This window comes from Drosophila subpulchrella, unplaced genomic scaffold (genome assembly GCF_014743375.2).
Source record: "Drosophila subpulchrella strain 33 F10 #4 breed RU33 unplaced genomic scaffold, RU_Dsub_v1.1 Primary Assembly Seq398, whole genome shotgun sequence".
Classification (NCBI taxonomy): Eukaryota; Metazoa; Arthropoda; class Insecta; order Diptera; family Drosophilidae; genus Drosophila; species Drosophila subpulchrella.
This window is the reverse complement of record NW_023665620.1, coordinates 7,501-28,477: the sequence shown is the minus strand read 5'-3', so window position 1 is coordinate 28,477 and position 20,977 is coordinate 7,501. Positions and strand designations below refer to the sequence as shown.

At 32.7% G+C, this 20,977-nt stretch overlaps 2 non-coding genes and 1 pseudogene across 2 annotated transcripts; all 3 read left to right on the top strand.

The window, feature by feature from the left end:
* The first annotated feature begins 8,133 nt into the window (after positions 1 to 8,133).
* On the top strand, positions 8,134 to 10,127 carry LOC119562198. The gene has a single exon (XR_005221757.1). It is a non-coding gene; the product is annotated as a small subunit ribosomal RNA (ribosomal RNA).
* Positions 10,128 to 10,786: 659 nt separating this feature from the next.
* On the top strand, positions 10,787 to 10,938 carry LOC119562205 (annotated as a pseudogene).
* Positions 10,939 to 11,364: 426 nt separating this feature from the next.
* Positions 11,365 to 15,335, top strand: LOC119562200. The gene has a single exon (XR_005221759.1). It is a non-coding gene; the product is annotated as a large subunit ribosomal RNA (ribosomal RNA).
* Positions 15,336 to 20,977: the final 5,642 nt, after the last annotated feature.

Genomic DNA, 20,977 nt, shown 5'->3' with positions numbered 1-20,977 from the left:
ATGGTTCATTCAATGGTAGCAGCGGTTGGTTGGTTGGTGTCTGCTCCTCTTATTGTTCAAAACTTATGTTATGGTAGCAAGTCTATATCGTCATATTATTAGTGACGCGAAAAAGTAGTGGCAAAACATATTCCATGTATAAATAAATATTCCTATGGTATTGAAATTCAAGTAAAGAGGCCATTCAAGTAAAGAGGACTTATATAAATATAAGTATATATAATGGTAGCAGCGCGGTTGGTTGGTTGGTGTGTCTGCTCCTCTTATTGTTCAAAACTTATGTTATGGTAGCAAGACTGTATCGTCATATTATTAGTGACGCGAAAAAGTAGTGGCAAAACATATTCCATGTATAAATATTCCTATGGTATTGAAATTCAACTAAAGAGGACATATAAAATTACTATCAATGGTAGCAGTGGTTGGTTGGTTGGTGGTTGGTTGGCGGCTGCTCCTATTATTGTTCAAGACTTATGTTATGGTAGCAAGTCTGTATCGTCATATTAATTATTAGTGACGCGAAAAAGTAGTGGAAATCATATTCCATGTATAAATAGATTCCTATGGTAATGAAATTTTCAAGTAAAGAGAGGACCATTCAAGTAAGAGGACATATAAAAAGTAAGTATATGTTCCTCCAATGGTAGCAGTGGTTGGTTGGTTGGCGGCTGATCCTCTTATTGTTCAAAACTTATTTTATCAATATGAGTTTGGCAATACAATAAAGAAGACCAATCTAATCCATATAAAACTAAATGTATTATATGGATATGCTTAGGAAACCCATATATTCATAAAAAAAAATTATGTATAGAAAATTATACATATATCTTTTATATAAATGAATCGTATGGATATCGCCTTATGGTAGGTATAATAACTTTTTAAGGCATAATAATGTATAATATAGAAAATATACATTGAAATATAAATGCATTTTTATAGATATGGCGGCATATAAGTGCCATATACACAAGAATAAATAATAGAATTTACCAATATATAATTAAAATGAGATATATAAACCTAGTGAGGGGCTGCACTAGTATATGAATCGTATGGATATGGCTTATAGGTATAATACCTATAAGGCATAATAATGTATAATATAATAAATATAAATTAAGATATGAATGAATTATATAAATATGGCATAGAAATGCCATATACATACATAAGAATAAATGGTAGAATTTACCCATATATCACTGAAACACGATATATAAACCTAATGATAGCTGGCACTAGTACTGTAAACATGCACGCAATAGTGCGTGGGGTAAAAAACTACTATAGGGAGGTGGTCGTTGGCGGGCCCCTCCTCGTATTGGTCAAAACTTATGTTATGCATATGAATTTGTCAATACTATATAGAACGCCAAGCATATCCATATAAACTATGGATATGCATAGAAATCCATACAAAAGTAAAAAAAAATTATGTATAGAAAAATATACATATATTTATATAAGTGAATCGTATGGATATGGCTTATAGGTATAATACCTATAAGGCATAATAATGTATAACAAGTAAATATACATTGAAATGTGAATGCATTGTATGGATATGGCATATAAATGCCATATATATAGAAATAAATTGTATATCAATGATATAACAATTATAAACCTAGTGAGGGGCGGCACTAGTGAATGAATCGTATGGATATGGCTTATAGGTATAATACCTATAAGGCATAATAATGTATAATATAATAAATATACATTAAGATATGAATGGATTGTATAAATATGGCATAGAAATGCCATATACATAAGAATAAATGGTAGAATTTACCCATATATCACTGAAACACGATATATAAACCTAGTGATAGCTGGCACTAGTACTGTAAACAGGCACGCAATAGTGCGTGGGGTAAAAAACTACTATAGGGAGGTGGTCGTTGGCGGGCCCCTCCTCGTATTGGTCAAAACTTATGTTATGCATATGAATTTGTCAATACTATATAGAACGCCAAGCATATCCATATAAACTATGGATATGCATAGAAATCCATACAAAAGTAAAAAAAAATTATGTATAGAAAAATATACATATATTTATATAAGTGAATCGTATGGATATGGCTTATAGGTATAATACCTATAAGGCATAATAATGTATAACAAGTAAATATACATTGAAATGTGAATGCATTGTATGGATATGGCATATAAATGCCATATATATAGAAATAAATTGTATATCAATGATATAACAATTATAAACCTAGTGAGGGGCGGCACTAGTGAATGAATCGTATGGATATGGCTTATAGGTATAATACCTATAAGGCATAATAATGTATAATATAATAAATATACATTAAGATATGAATGGATTGTATAAATATGGCATAGAAATGCCATATACATAAGAATAAATGGTAGAATTTACCCATATATCACTGAAACACGATATATAAACCTAGTGATAGCTGGCACTAGTACTGTAAACAGGCACGCAATAGTGCGTGGGGTAAAAAACTACTATAGGGAGGTGGTCGTTGGCGGGCCCCTCCTCGTATTGGTCAAAACTTATGTTATGCATATGAATTTGTCAATACTATATAGAACGCCAAGCATATCCATATAAACTATGGATATGCATAGAAAACCATACAAAAGTAAAAAAAAATTATGTATAGAAAAATATACATATATTTATATAAGTGAATCGTATGGATATGGCTTATAGGTATAATACCTATAAGGCATAATAATGTATAACAAGTAAATATACATTGAAATGTGAATGCATTGTATGGATATGGCATATAAATGCCATATATATAGAAATAAATTGTATATCAATGATATAACAATTATAAACCTAGTGAGGGGCGGCACTAGTGAATGAATCGTATGGATATGGCTTATAGGTATAATACCTATAAGGCATAATAATGTATAATATAATAAATATACATTAAGATATGAATGGATTGTATAAATATGGCATAGAAATGCCATATACATAAGAATAAATGGTAGAATTTACCCATATATCACTGAAACACGATATATAAACCTAGTGATAGCTGGCACTAGTACTGTAAACAGGCACGCAATAGTGCGTGGGGTAAAAAACTACTATAGGGAGGTGGTCGTTGGCGGGCCCCTCCTCGTATTGGTCAAAACTTATGTTATGCATATGAATTTGTCAATACTATATAGAACGCCAAGCATATCCATATAAACTATGGATATGCATAGAAAACCATACAAAAGTAAAAAAAAATTATGTATAGAAAAATATACATATATTTATATAAGTGAATCGTATGGATATGGCTTATAGGTATAATACCTATAAGGCATAATAATGTATAACAAGTAAATATACATTGAAATGTGAATGCATTGTATGGATATGGCATATAAATGCCATATATATAGAAATAAATTGTATATCAATGATATAACAATTATAAACCTAGTGAGGGGCGGCACTAGTGAATGAATCGTATGGATATGGCTTATAGGTATAATACCTATAAGGCATAATAATGTATAATATAATAAATATACATTAAGATATGAATGGATTGTATAAATATGGCATAGAAATGCCATATACATAAGAATAAATGGTAGAATTTACCCATATATCACTGAAACACGATATATAAACCTAGTGATAGCTGGCACTAGTACTGTAAACAGGCACGCAATAGTGCGTGGGGTAAAAAACTACTATAGGGAGGTGGTCGTTGGCGGGCCCCTCCTCGTATTGGTCAAAACTTATGTTATGCATATGAATTTGTCAATACTATATAGAACGCCAAGCATATCCATATAAACTATGGATATGCATAGAAATCCATACAAAAGTAAAAAAAAATTATGTATAGAAAAAATATACATATATTTATATAAGTGAATCGTATGGATATGGCTTATAGGTATAATACCTATAAGGCATAATAATGTATAACAAGTAAATATACATTGAAATGTGAATGCATTGTATGGATATGGCATATAAATGCCATATATATAGAAATAAATTGTATATCAATGATATAACAATTATAAACCTAGTGAGGGGCGGCACTAGTGAATGAATCGTATGGATATGGCTTATAGGTATAATACCTATAAGGCATAATAATGTATAATATAATAAATATACATTAAGATATGAATGGATTGTATAAATATGGCATAGAAATGCCATATACATAAGAATAAATGGTAGAATTTACCCATATATCACTGAAACACGATATATAAACCTAGTGATAGCTGGCACTAGTACTGTAAACAGGCACGCAATAGTGCGTGGGGTAAAAAACTACTATAGGGAGGTGGTCGTTGGCGGGCCCCTCCTCGTATTGGTCAAAACTTATGTTATGCATATGAATTTGTCAATACTATATAGAACGCCAAGCATATCCATATAAACTATGGATATGCATAGAAAACCATACAAAAGTAAAAAAAAATTATGTATAGAAAAATATACATATATTTATATAAGTGAATCGTATGGATATGGCTTATAGGTATAATACCTATAAGGCATAATAATGTATAACAAGTAAATATACATTGAAATGTGAATGCATTGTATGGATATGGCATATAAATGCCATATATATAGAAATAAATTGTATATCAATGATATAACAATTATAAACCTAGTGAGGGGCGGCACTAGTGAATGAATCGTATGGATATGGCTTATAGGTATAATACCTATAAGGCATAATAATGTATAATATAATAAATATACATTAAGATATGAATGGATTGTATAAATATGGCATAGAAATGCCATATACATAAGAATAAATGGTAGAATTTACCCATATATCACTGAAACACGATATATAAACCTAGTGATAGCTGGCACTAGTACTGTAAACAGGCACGCAATAGTGCGTGGGGTAAAAAACTACTATAGGGAGGTGGTCGTTGGCGGGCCCCTCCTCGTATTGGTCAAAACTTATGTTATGCATATGATTTGTCAATACTATATAGAACGCCAAGCATATCCATATAAACTATGGATATGCATAGAAAACCATACAAAAGTAAAAAAAAATTATGTATAGAAAAATATACATATATTTATATAAGTGAATCGTATGGATATGGCTTATAGGTATAATACCTATAAGGCATAATAATGTATAACAAGTAAATATACATTGAAATGTGAATGCATTGTATGGATATGGCATATAAATGCCATATATATAGAAATAAATTGTATATCAATGATATAACAATTATAAACCTAGTGAGGGGCGGCACTAGTGAATGAATCGTATGGATATGGCTTATAGGTATAATACCTATAAGGCATAATAATGTATAATATAATAAATATACATTAAGATATGAATGGATTGTATAAATATGGCATAGAAATGCCATATACATAAGAATAAATGGTAGAATTTACCCATATATCACTGAAACACTGATATATAAACCTAGTGATAGCTGGCACTAGTACTGTAAAACAGGCACGCAGTAGTGCGTGGGGTAAAAAACTACTATAGGGAGGTGGTCGTTGGCGGGCCCCTCCTCGTATTGGTCAAAACGTTATGTTATGCATATGAATTTGTCAATACTATATAGAACGCCAAGCATATCCATATAAACTATGGATATGCATAGAAATCCATACAAAAGTAAAAAAAAATTATGTATAGAAAAAATATACATATATTTATATAAGTGAATCGTATGGATATGGCTTATAGGTATAATACCTATAAGGCATAATAATGTATAACAAGTAAATATACATTGAAATGTGAATGCATTGTATGGATATGGCATATAAATGCCATATATATAGAAATAAATTGTATATCAATGATATAACAATTATAAACCTAGTGAGGGGCGGCACTAGTGAATGAATCGTATGGATATGGCTTATAGGTATAATACCTATAAGGCATAATAATGTATAATATAATAAATATACATTAAGATATGAATGGATTGTATAAATATGGCATAGAAATGCCATATACATAAGAATAAATGGTAGAATTTACCCATATATCACTGAAACACGATATATAAACCTAGTGATAGCTGGCACTAGTACTGTAAACAGGCACGCAATAGTGCGTGGGGTAAAAAACTACTATAGGGAGGTGGTCGTTGGCGGGCCCCTCCTCGTATTGGTCAAAACTTATGTTATGCATATGAATTTGTCAATACTATATAGAACGCCAAGCATATCCATATAAACTATGGATATGCATAGAAATCCATACAAAAATAAAAAAAAATTATGTATAGAAAAATATACATATATTTATATAAGTGAATCGTATGGATATGGCTTATAGGTATAATACCTATAAGGCATAATAATGTATAACAAGTAAATATACATTGAAATGTGAATGCATTGTATGGATATGGCATATAAATGCCATATATATAGAAATAAATTGTATATCAATGATATAACAATTATAAACCTAGTGAGGGGCGGCACTAGTGAATGAATCGTATGGATATGGCTTATAGGTATAATACCTATAAGGCATAATAATGTATAATATAATAAATATACATTAAGATATGAATGGATTGTATAAATATGGCATAGAAATGCCATATACATAAGAATAAATGGTAGAATTTACCCATATATCACTGAAACATGATATATAAACCTAGTGATAGCTGGCACTAGTACTGTAAACAGGCACGCAGTAGTGCGTGGGGTAAAAAACTACTATAGGGAGGTGGTCGTTGGCGGGCCCCTCCTCGTATTGGTCAAAACTTATGTTATGCGTAAACATATGATTTTGTCAATACTATAAAGAAAACTTGTTTTGTACATACAAAACTAAATGAATTATATGGATATTGAAAAATAAATGGCATTATATCCATATAATGAAAATATACTTGTATTCTCTTATTATAAGAGAGAATACCGTATAGTTGGTTGGCAAAGACAATTGAAAATACCCGAATTGCAGATGATGGGTTCAAAAACTACTATAGGGTGGTGTAGCAAATAATATGAAGATGATATATCCATATAATGGATATACACTAGTATTCTCTTATTATAATAGAGAATACCATATAAATGGTTGGCAAAGACAATTGAAAATACCCGAATTGAAGTTGACGGGTTCAAAAACTATTATAGGGTGATGTAGCAAATAAAATAATGAAGATATATCCATATAATGGAATTATATGTGTATTCTCTTATTATATGAGAGAGTACCAAACGGTTGATTGGCAAAGACAATTGAAAATACCCGAATTAAAGATATTGGGTCCAAAAACTACTATAGGATGGTCAATGGGCCGGCCATCTACTATTGACGTGACAAAATACTGTCTGTCGGTAGAGAAGATATTAATCCGTCAAATTTGTTTCTTTATTCATTTATGAATATGAGACTTGGCTCCACGGTTAATATTTTAAGCCCAAAGATAATAATGTTGAAACAAAGGCCAAGGTTTCTATTATACATAGAATAACAAATTGTTTCCGAACTTTATCGTTAATCCAAATAAATAATTACAATTGAGGCAGGCTAATAATGATATATATTTTGTATTGATAATCTTGATATATATGTATATTGGTCTGCCATTATCACATACTGAGTTATGTGATAATTCCCTGCGGGGATAAATTAAAAGAGGTGTCCCTATATTAAAAGAAAATAATATATATATATATTATTTTTTCTAACGTACATATCATATATGCGCTCGGTTTTATATTATATATTACCAAAGAGTCTTATATGAATATATACAGATAAATTTTAAATTTATCATCAAAATACAAATGATTTAATTCAATATTTTATATTGGTTAAACAAAAATTGTACATGTGTGGATACAATAATGACGTATGTCGAACAAAAAAGATATTTTAGAATGAAATATGCAAATATAAAGAAAATTATTACGTATTACGAAAAAAAATATTGTGTTTTTAACATCAATAATTAAAAAACTTGTTATTATTAGTGGCGGAACAAGTATATATTGTGAAAACAACAAACGTATACGAATGCTATATAAAAATGGCCGTATTCGATAGAAAACAATCTATAAAATTTATATTGCTAATTTCTATTCAAAAATATGAATGAAATATGAATAAAAACATTATTCTGGTTGATCCTGCCAGTAGTTATATGCTTGTCTCAAAGATTAAGCCATGCATGTCTAAGTACACACGAATTAAAAGTGAAACCGCAAAAGGCTCATTATATCAGTTATGGTTCCTTAGATCGTTAACAGTTACTTGGATAACTGTGGTAATTCTAGAGCTAATACATGCAATTAAAACATGAACCTTATGGGACATGTGCTTTTATTAGGCTAAAACCAAGCGATCGCAAGATCGTTATATTGGTTGAACTCTAGATAACATGCAGATCGTATGGTCTTGTACCGACGACAGATCTTTCAAATGTCTGCCCTATCAACTTTTGATGGTAGTATCTAGGACTACCATGGTTGCAACGGGTAACGGGGAATCAGGGTTCGATTCCGGAGAGGGAGCCTGAGAAACGGCTACCACATCTAAGGAAGGCAGCAGGCGCGTAAATTACCCACTCCCAGCTCGGGGAGGTAGTGACGAAAAATAACAATACAGGACTCATATCCGAGGCCCTGTAATTGGAATGAGTACACTTTAAATCCTTTAACAAGGACCAATTGGAGGGCAAGTCTGGTGCCAGCAGCCGCGGTAATTCCAGCTCCAATAGCGTATATTAAAGTTGTTGCGGTTAAAACGTTCGTAGTTGAACTTGTGCTTCATACGGGTAGTACAACTTACAATTGTGGTTAGTACTATACCTTTATGTATGTAAGCGTATTACCGGTGGAGTTCTTACATGTGCTTAGATACTTGTATTTTTTCATATGTTCCTCCTATTTAAAAACCTGCATTAGTGCTCTTAAACGAGTGTTATTGTGGGCCGGTACAATTACTTTGAACAAATTAGAGTGCTTAAAGCAGGCTTCAAATGCCTGAATATTCTGTGCATGGGATAATGAAATAAGACCTCTGTTCTGCTTTCATTGGTTTTCAGATCAAGAGGTAATGATTAATAGAAGCAGTTTGGGGGCATTAGTATTACGACGCGAGAGGTGAAATTCTTGGACCGTCGTAAGACTAACTTAAGCGAAGCATTTGCCAAAGATGTTTTCATTAATCAAGAACGAAAGTTAGAGGTTCGAAGGCGATCAGATACCGCCCTAGTTCTAACCATAAACGATGCCAGCTAGCAATTGGGTGTAGCTACTTTTATGGCTCTCTCAGTCGCTTCCCGGGAAACCAAAGCTTTTGGGCTCCGGGGGAAGTATGGTTGCAAAGCTGAAACTTAAAGGAATTGACGGAAGGGCACCACCAGGAGTGGAGCCTGCGGCTTAATTTGACTCAACACGGGAAAACTTACCAGGTCCGAACATAAGTGTGTAAGACAGATTGATAGCTCTTTCTCGAATCTATGGGTGGTGGTGCATGGCCGTTCTTAGTTCGTGGAGTGATTTGTCTGGTTAATTCCGATAACGAACGAGACTCAAATATATTAAATAGATATCTTCAGGATTATGGTGTTGAAGCTTATATAGCCTTCATTCATGGTGGCAGTAAAATGTTTATTGTGTTTGAATGTGTTTATATAAGTGGAGCCGTACCTGTTGGTTTGTCCCATTATAAGGACACTAGCTTCTTAAATGGACAAATTGCGTCTAGCAATAATGAGATTGAGCAATAACAGGTCTGTGATGCCCTTAGATGTCCTGGGCTGCACGCGCGCTACAATGAAAGTATCAACGTGTATTTCCTAGACCGAGAGGTCCGGGTAAACCGCTGAACCACTTTCATGCTTGGGATTGTGAACTGAAACTGTTCACATGAACTTGGAATTCCCAGTAAGTGTGAGTCATTAACTCGCATTGATTACGTCCCTGCCCTTTGTACACACCGCCCGTCGCTACTACCGATTGAATTATTTAGTGAGGTCTCCGGACGTGATCACTGTGACGCCTTGTGTGTTACGGTTGTTTCGCAAAAGTTGACCGAACTTGATTATTTAGAGGAAGTAAAAGTCGTAACAAGGTTTCCGTAGGTGAACCTGCGGAAGGATCATTATTGTTTAATATCCTTACCGTTAATAAAAAAATTTGTTTTTATTATAATAATATAATATATTATAGTAATACAAATAAAATATAAATTGCCAAAAATATGATCTTTTATAGATCAAATATAAAATTTCGAACAAGCAAATCGAAATAATAATTGTAATAATAAATATATTATTGCATTAAATAAGAGATAAATAAATAAGCAAAAGCAAACAAATAACAAATTCGAACAAGCAAATCGAAATTATTAAATTTATTTAATATTATTATTATATTGTATATTAAATGCAATTAATTAATAAAACACTGTGTGTATATGGACCATAATATACACGCGTTGCGATATGTATTGTTCATCTCAGTTATGCGCATACATTGGATAATGCAACACCTAAAATGTACAATGTTGTACCTGATTATTACAGGTTAATGTTTTATATAAATTTCAATATATATCGCTAAAAAAAAGTATTAATACCGTAAATGCCATTTAAAAAATACTTGATATATTATTGGTTATATGAAAACTAAGACATTTCGCAGCATTCGTTTTAGGTATAAAAATCAATTTATTGAAGGAATTGATATATGCCAGTAAAATGGTGTATTTTTAATTTCTTTCAATAAAAACATATATGACAAAATTACCAAACCAATATATAAAACTCTAAGCGGTGGATCACTCGGCTCATGGGTCGATGAAGAACGCAGCAAACTGTGCGTCATCGTGTGAACTGCAGGACACATGAACATCGACATTTGAACGCATATCGCAGTCCATGCTGTTATGTACTTTAATTAATTTTATAGTGCTGCTTGGACTACATATTGGTTGAGGGTTGTAAGACTATGCTAATTAAGTTGTTTATATAAATTTTATAATGAAATTTTATAAGCATATGGTATATTATTGGATAATAATATTTTAATTATTATATTATTCATAATATTAACAAATATATGAAAAACATTATCTCACATTAGTAAATAATTTGAATGTGAAAAACGAAGAGAAATATTTTCTTTTTCAATCAAATAATACTGAGAAATGTCTAGCATAAAAAATTTATCTAGAATTGTCTCTTATTAAAGATTAGTAAATAGAAAGCCGTTGACAATATTATTATTCTTCGTTGATTCGTTAGACCAAACAAATGCATACAAATATATAAAATATATAACGAATTTAATAAAATGTTTTATCATTATATATAAAGAATTAATTGCAAAAAAGTTATACACAACCTCAACTCATATGGGACTAACCCCCTGAATTTAAGCATATTAATTAGGGGAGGAAAAGAAACTAACCAGGAGTTTTCTTAGTAGCGGCGAGCGAAAGAAATCAGTTCAGCACTAAGTCACTTTGTCTATATGGCAAATGTGAGATGCAGTGTATGGAGCGTCAATATTCTAGTATGAGAAATTAACGATTTAAGTCCTTCTTAAATGAGGCCATTTACCCATAGAGGGTGCCAGGCCCGTATAACGTTAATGATTACTAGATGATGTTTCCAAAGAGTCGTGTTGCTTGATAGTGCAGCACTAAGTGGGTGGTAAACTCCATCTAAAACTAAATATAACCATGAGACCGATAGTAAACAAGTACCGTGAGGGAAAGTTGAAAAGAACTCTGAATAGAGAGTTAAACAGTACGTGAAACTGCTTAGAGGTTAAGCCCGATGAACCTGAATATCCGTTATGGAAAATTCATCATTAAAATTGTAATATTTAAACAATATTATGATAATAGTGTGCATTTTTTCCATATAAGGACATTGTAATCTATTAGCATACAAAATTTATCATAAAATATAACTTATAGTTTATTCAAATTAATTTGCTTGCATTTTAACACAGAATAAATGTTATTAATTTGATAAAGTGCTGATAGATTTATATGAATACAGTGCGTTAATTTTTCGGAATTATATAATGGCATAATTATCATTGATTTTTGTGTTTATTATATGCACTTGTATGATTAACAATGCGAAAGATTCAGGATACCTTCGGGACCCGTCTTGAAACACGGACCAAGGAGTCTAACATATGTGCAAGTTATTGGATATAAACCTAATAGCGTAATTAACTTGACTAATAATGGGATTAGTTTTTTAACTATTTATAGCTAATTAACACAATCCCGGGGCGTTCTATATAGTTATGTATAATGATATTTATATTATTTATGCCTCTAACTGGAACGTACCTTGAGCATATATGCTGTGACCCGAAAGATGGTGAACTATACTTGATCAGGTTGAAGTCAGGGGAAACCCTGATGGAAGACCGAAACAGTTCTGACGTGCAAATCGATTGTCAGAATTGAGTATAGGGGCGAAAGACCAATCGAACCATCTAGTAGCTGGTTCCTTCCGAAGTTTCCCTCAGGATAGCTGGTGCATTTTAATGTTATATAAAATAATCTTATCTGGTAAAGCGAATGATTAGAGGCCTTAGGGTCGAAACGATCTTAACCTATTCTCAAACTTTAAATGGGTAAGAACCTTAACTTTCTTGATATGAAGTTCAAGGTTATGATATAATGTGCCCAGTGGGCCACTTTTGGTAAGCAGAACTGGCGCTGTGGGATGAACCAAACGTAATGTTACGGTGCCCAAATTAACAACTCATGCAGATACCATGAAAGGCGTTGGTTGCTTAAAACAGCAGGACGGTGATCATGGAAGTCGAAATCCGCTAAGGAGTGTGTAACAACTCACCTGCCGAAGCAACTAGCCCTTAAAATGGATGGCGCTTAAGTTGTATACCTATACATTACCGCTAAAGTAGATGATTTATATTACTTGTGATATAAATTTTGAAACTTTAGTGAGTAGGAAGGTACAATGGTATGCGTAGAAGTGTTTGGCGTAAGCCTGCATGGAGCTGCCATTGGTACAGATCTTGGTGGTAGTAGCAAATAATCGAATGAGACCTTGGAGGACTGAAGTGGAGAAGGGTTTCGTGTGAACAGTGGTTGATCACGAGTTAGTCGGTCCTAAGTTCAAGGCGAAAGCCGAAAATTTTCAAGTAAAACACAAATGCCATACAAATATAATTATATTATATAAATCAAGCTAATTAATATACTTGAATAATTTTGAACGAAAGGGAATACGGTTCCAATTCCGTAACCTGTTGAGTATCCGTTTGTTATTAAATATGGGCCTCGTGCTCATCCTGGCAACAGGAACGACCATAAAGAAGCCGTCGAGAGATATCGGAAGAGTTTTCTTTTCTGTTTTATAGCCGTACTACCATGGAAGTCTTTCGCAGAGAGATATGGTAGATGGGCTAGAAGAGCATGACATATACTGTTGTGTCGATATTTTCTCCTCGGACCTTGAAAATTTATGGTGGGGACACGCAAACTTCTCAACAGGCCGTACCAATATCCGCAGCTGGTCTCCAAGGTGAAGAGTCTCTAGTCGATAGAATAATGTAGGTAAGGGAAGTCGGCAAATTAGATCCGTAACTTCGGGATAAGGATTGGCTCTGAAGATTGAGATAGTCGGGCTTGATTGGGAAACAATAACATGGTTTATGTGCTCGTTCTGGGTAAATAGAGTGTCTGGCATTTATGTTGGTCACTTGTTCCCCGGATAGTTTAGTTACGTAGCCAATTGTGGAACTTTCTTGCTAAAATTTTTAAGAATACTAATTGGGTTAAACCAATTAGTTCTTATTAATTATAACGATTATCAATTAACAATCAATTCAGAACTGGCACGGACTTGGGGAATCCGACTGTCTAATTAAAACAAAGCATTGTGATGGCCCTAGCGGGTGTTGACACAATGTGATTTCTGCCCAGTGCTCTGAATGTCAAAGTGAAGAAATTCAAGTAAGCGCGGGTCAACGGCGGGAGTAACTATGACTCTCTTAAGGTAGCCAAATGCCTCGTCATCTAATTAGTGACGCGCATGAATGGATTAACGAGATTCCTACTGTCCCTATCTACTATCTAGCGAAACCACAGCCAAGGGAACGGGCTTGGAATAATTAGCGGGGAAAGAAGACCCTTTTGAGCTTGACTCTAATCTGGCAGTGTAAGGAGACATAAGAGGTGTAGAATAAGTGGGAGATATTAGACTTCGGTTTGGTATCGCCAATGAAATACCACTACTCTTATTGTTTCCTTACTTACTTGATTAAATGGAACGTGTATCATTTCCTAGCCATTATACGGATATATTTATTATATCTTATGGTATTGGGTTTTGATGCAAGCTTCTTGATCAAAGTATCACGAGTTTGTTATATAATCGCAAACAAATTCTTTAATAAAACGGTGCATTTATGTATTTTTGATTTGAAAATTTGGTATAACTCCAATTACTCAGGTATGATCCAATTCAAGGACATTGCCAGGTAGGGAGTTTGACTGGGGCGGTACATCTCTCAAATAATAACGGAGGTGTCCCAAGGCCAGCTCAGTGCGGACAGAAACCACACATAGAGCAAAAGGGCAAATGCTGACTTGATCTCGGTGTTCAGTACACACAGGGACAGCAAAAGCTCGGCCTATCGATCCTTTTGGTTTAAAGAGTTTTTAACAAGAGGTGTCAGAAAAGTTACCATAGGGATAACTGGCTTGTGGCGGCCAAGCGTTCATAGCGACGTCGCTTTTTGATCCTTCGATGTCGGCTCTTCCTATCATTGTGAAGCAAAATTCACCAAGCGTTGGATTGTTCACCCATGCAAGGGAACGTGAGCTGGGTTTAGACCGTCGTGAGACAGGTTAGTTTTACCCTACTAATGACAAAACGTTGTTGCGACAGCATTCCTGCGTAGTACGAGAGGAACCGCAGGTACGGACCAATGGCACAATACTTGTTCGAGCGAACAGTGGTATGACGCTACGTCCGTTGGATTATGCCTGAACGCCTCTAAGGTCGTATCCGTGCTGGACTGCAATGATAAATAAGGGGCAATTTGCATTGTATGGCTTCTAAACCATTTAAAGTTTATAATTTACTTTATAAACGACAATGGATGTGATGCCAATGTAATTTGTAACATAGTAAATTGGGAGGATCTTTGATCACCTGATGCCGCGCTAGTTACATATAAAAGCATTATTTAATACAATGACAAAGCCTAGAATCAATTGTAAACGACTTTTGTAACAGGCAAGGTGTTGTAAGTGGTTGAGCAGCTGCCATACTGCGATCCACTGAAGCTTATCCTTTGCTTGATGATTCGATAATAAAGATGTTGCAAGCGGGCATAATCATTATGCTTGCTTGCAGCATCGCACGCCACTTTGTTTGTGGTGTGTAAGGTAGGGAAGAAGAAATATAAAAGACCTAAATTGGAAACATCAATATATAAGTAAATATTGAACAAACAAAATGTATCGTCATCTTATTAGTGACGCGATGATAAAGTGGCAAACATATTCCATGTATAAATATTCCTATGGTATTAAAATTCAAGTAAAGAGGACATATATAAAAGTTTGTATATATGGTTCATTCAATGGTAGCAGCGGTTGGTTGGTTGGTGTCTGCTCCTCTTATTGTTCAAAACTTATGTTATGGTAGCAAGTCTATATCGTCATATTATTAGTGACGCGAAAAAGTAGTGGCAAAACATATTCCATGTATAAATAAATATTCCTATGGTATTGAAATTCAAGTAAAGAGGCCATTCAAGTAAAGAGGACTTATATAAATATAAGTATATATAATGGTAGCAGCGCGGTTGGTTGGTTGGTGTGTCTGCTCCTCTTATTGTTCAAAACTTATGTTATGGTAGCAAGACTGTATCGTCATATTATTAGTGACGCGAAAAAGTAGTGGCAAAACATATTCCATGTATAAATATTCCTATGGTATTGAAATTCAACTAAAGAGGACATATAAAATTACTATCAATGGTAGCAGTGGTTGGTTGGTTGGTGGTTGGTTGGCGGCTGCTCCTATTATTGTTCAAGACTTATGTTATGGTAGCAAGTCTGTATCGTCATATTAATTATTAGTGACGCGAAAAAGTAGTGGAAATCATATTCCATGTATAAATAGATTCCTATGGTAATGAAATTTTCAAGTAAAGAGAGGACCATTCAAGTAAGAGGACATATAAAAAGTAAGTATATGTTCCTCCAATGGTAGCAGTGGTTGGTTGGTTGGCGGCTGATCCTCTTATTGTTCAAAACTTATTTTATCAATATGAGTTTGGCAATACAATAAAGAAGACCAATCTAATCCATATAAAACTAAATGTATTATATGGATATGCTTAGGAAACCCATATATTCATAAAAAAAAATTATGTATAGAAAATTATACATATATCTTTTATATAAATGAATCGTATGGATATCGCCTTATGGTAGGTATAATAACTTTTTAAGGCATAATAATGTATAATATAGAAAATATACATTGAAATATAAATGCATTTTTATAGATATGGCGGCATATAAGTGCCATATACACAAGAATAAATAATAGAATTTACCAATATATAATTAAAATGAGATATATAAACCTAGTGAGGGGCTGCACTAGTATATGAATCGTATGGATATGGCTTATAGGTATAATACCTATAAGGCATAATAATGTATAATATAATAAATATAAATTAAGATATGAATGAATTATATAAATATGGCATAGAAATGCCATATACATACATAAGAATAAATGGTAGAATTTACCCATATATCACTGAAACACGATATATAAACCTAATGATAGCTGGCACTAGTACTGTAAACATGCACGCAATAGTGCGTGGGGTAAAAAACTACTATAGGGAGGTGGTCGTTGGCGGGCCCCTCCTCGTATTGGTCAAAACTTATGTTATGCATATGAATTTGTCAATACTATATAGAACGCCAAGCATATCCATATAAACTATGGATATGCATAGAAATCCATACAAAAGTAAAAAAAAATTATGTATAGAAAAATATACATATATTTATATAAGTGAATCGTATGGATATGGCTTATAGGTATAATACCTATAAGGCATAATAATGTATAACAAGTAAATATACATTGAAATGTGAATGCATTGTATGGATATGGCATATAAATGCCATATATATAGAAATAAATTGTATATCAATGATATAACAATTATAAACCTAGTGAGGGGCGGCACTAGTGAATGAATCGTATGGATATGGCTTATAGGTATAATACCTATAAGGCATAATAATGTATAATATAATAAATATACATTAAGATATGAATGGATTGTATAAATATGGCATAGAAATGCCATATACATAAGAATAAATGGTAGAATTTACCCATATATCACTGAAACACGATATATAAACCTAGTGATAGCTGGCACTAGTACTGTAAACAGGCACGCAATAGTGCGTGGGGTAAAAAACTACTATAGGGAGGTGGTCGTTGGCGGGCCCCTCCTCGTATTGGTCAAAACTTATGTTATGCATATGAATTTGTCAATACTATATAGAACGCCAAGCATATCCATATAAACTATGGATATGCATAGAAATCCATACAAAAGTAAAAAAAAATTATGTATAGAAAAATATACATATATTTATATAAGTGAATCGTATGGATATGGCTTATAGGTATAATACCTATAAGGCATAATAATGTATAACAAGTAAATATACATTGAAATGTGAATGCATTGTATGGATATGGCATATAAATGCCATATATATAGAAATAAATTGTATATCAATGATATAACAATTATAAACCTAGTGAGGGGCGGCACTAGTGAATGAATCGTATGGATATGGCTTATAGGTATAATACCTATAAGGCATAATAATGTATAATATAATAAATATACATTAAGATATGAATGGATTGTATAAATATGGCATAGAAATGCCATATACATAAGAATAAATGGTAGAATTTACCCATATATCACTGAAACACGATATATAAACCTAGTGATAGCTGGCACTAGTACTGTAAACAGGCACGCAATAGTGCGTGGGGTAAAAAACTACTATAGGGAGGTGGTCGTTGGCGGGCCCCTCCTCGTATTGGTCAAAACTTATGTTATGCATATGAATTTGTCAATACTATATAGAACGCCAAGCATATCCATATAAACTATGGATATGCATAGAAAACCATACAAAAGTAAAAAAAAATTATGTATAGAAAAATATACATATATTTATATAAGTGAATCGTATGGATATGGCTTATAGGTATAATACCTATAAGGCATAATAATGTATAACAAGTAAATATACATTGAAATGTGAATGCATTGTATGGATATGGCATATAAATGCCATATATATAGAAATAAATTGTATATCAATGATATAACAATTATAAACCTAGTGAGGGGCGGCACTAGTGAATGAATCGTATGGATATGGCTTATAGGTATAATACCTATAAGGCATAATAATGTATAATATAATAAATATACATTAAGATATGAATGGATTGTATAAATATGGCATAGAAATGCCATATACATAAGAATAAATGGTAGAATTTACCCATATATCACTGAAACACGATATATAAACCTAGTGATAGCTGGCACTAGTACTGTAAACAGGCACGCAATAGTGCGTGGGGTAAAAAACTACTATAGGGAGGTGGTCGTTGGCGGGCCCCTCCTCGTATTGGTCAAAACTTATGTTATGCATATGAATTTGTCAATACTATATAGAACGCCAAGCATATCCATATAAACTATGGATATGCATAGAAAACCATACAAAAGTAAAAAAAAATTATGTATAGAAAAATATACATATATTTATATAAGTGAATCGTATGGATATGGCTTATAGGTATAATACCTATAAGGCATAATAATGTATAACAAGTAAATATACATTGAAATGTGAATGCATTGTATGGATATGGCATATAAATGCCATATATATAGAAATAAATTGTATATCAATGATATAACAATTATAAACCTAGTGAGGGGCGGCACTAGTGAATGAATCGTATGGATATGGCTTATAGGTATAATACCTATAAGGCATAATAATGTATAATATAATAAATATACATTAAGATATGAATGGATTGTATAAATATGGCATAGAAATGCCATATACATAAGAATAAATGGTAGAATTTACCCATATATCACTGAAACACGATATATAAACCTAGTGATAGCTGGCACTAGTACTGTAAACAGGCACGCAATAGTGCGTGGGGTAAAAAACTACTATAGGGAGGTGGTCGTTGGCGGGCCCCTCCTCGTATTGGTCAAAACTTATGTTATGCATATGAATTTGTCAATACTATATAGAACGCCAAGCATATCCATATAAACTATGGATATGCATAGAAATCCATACAAAAGTAAAAAAAAATTATGTATAGAAAAAATATACATATATTTATATAAGTGAATCGTATGGATATGGCTTATAGGTATAATACCTATAAGGCATAATAATGTATAACAAGTAAATATACATTGAAATGTGAATGCATTGTATGGATATGGCATATAAATGCCATATATATAGAAATAAATTGTATATCAATGATATAACAATTATAAACCTAGTGAGGGGCGGCACTAGTGAATGAATCGTATGGATATGGCTTATAGGTATAATACCTATAAGGCATAATAATGTATAATATAATAAATATACATTAAGATATGAATGGATTGTATAAATATGGCATAGAAATGCCATATACATAAGAATAAATGGTAGAATTTACCCATATATCACTGAAACACGATATATAAACCTAGTGATAGCTGGCACTAGTACTGTAAACAGGCACGCAATAGTGCGTGGGGTAAAAAACTACTATAGGGAGGTGGTCGTTGGCGGGCCCCTCCTCGTATTGGTCAAAACTTATGTTATGCATATGAATTTGTCAATACTATATAGAACGCCAAGCATATCCATATAAACTATGGATATGCATAGAAAACCATACAAAAGTAAAAAAAAATTATGTATAGAAAAATATACATATATTTATATAAGTGAATCGTATGGATATGGCTTATAGGTATAATACCTATAAGGCATAATAATGTATAACAAGTAAATATACATTGAAATGTGAATGCATTGTATGGATATGGCATATAAATGCCATATATATAGAAATAAATTGTATATCAATGATATAACAATTATAAACCTAGTGAGGGGCGGCACTAGTGAATGAATCGTATGGATATGGCTTATAGGTATAATACCTATAAGGCATAATAATGTATAATATAATAAATATACATTAAGATATGAATGGATTGTATAAATATGGCATAGAAATGCCATATACATAAGAATAAATGGTAGAATTTACCCATATATCACTGAAACACTGATATATAAACCTAGTGATAGCTGGCACTAGTACTGTAAACAGGCACGCAAGTAGTGCGTGGGGTAAAAAAACTACTATAGGGAGGTGGTCGTTGGCGGGCCCCTCCTCGTATTGGTCAAAACTTATGTTATGCATATGAATTTGTCAATACTATATAGAACGCCAAGCATATCCATATAAACTATGGATATGCATAGAAAACCATACAAAAGTAAAAAAAAATTATGTATAGAAAAATATACATATATTTATATAAGTGAATCGTATGGATATGGCTTATAGGTATAATACCTATAAGGCATAATAATGTATAACAAGTAAATATACATTGAAATGTGAATGCATTGTATGGATATGGCATATAAATGCCATATATATAGAAATAAATTGTATATCAATGATATAACAATTATAAACCTAGTGAGGGGCGGCACTAGTGAATGAATCGTATGGATATGGCTTATAGGTATAATACCTATAAGGCATAATAATGTATAATATAATAAATATACATTAAGATATGAATGGATTGTATAAATAT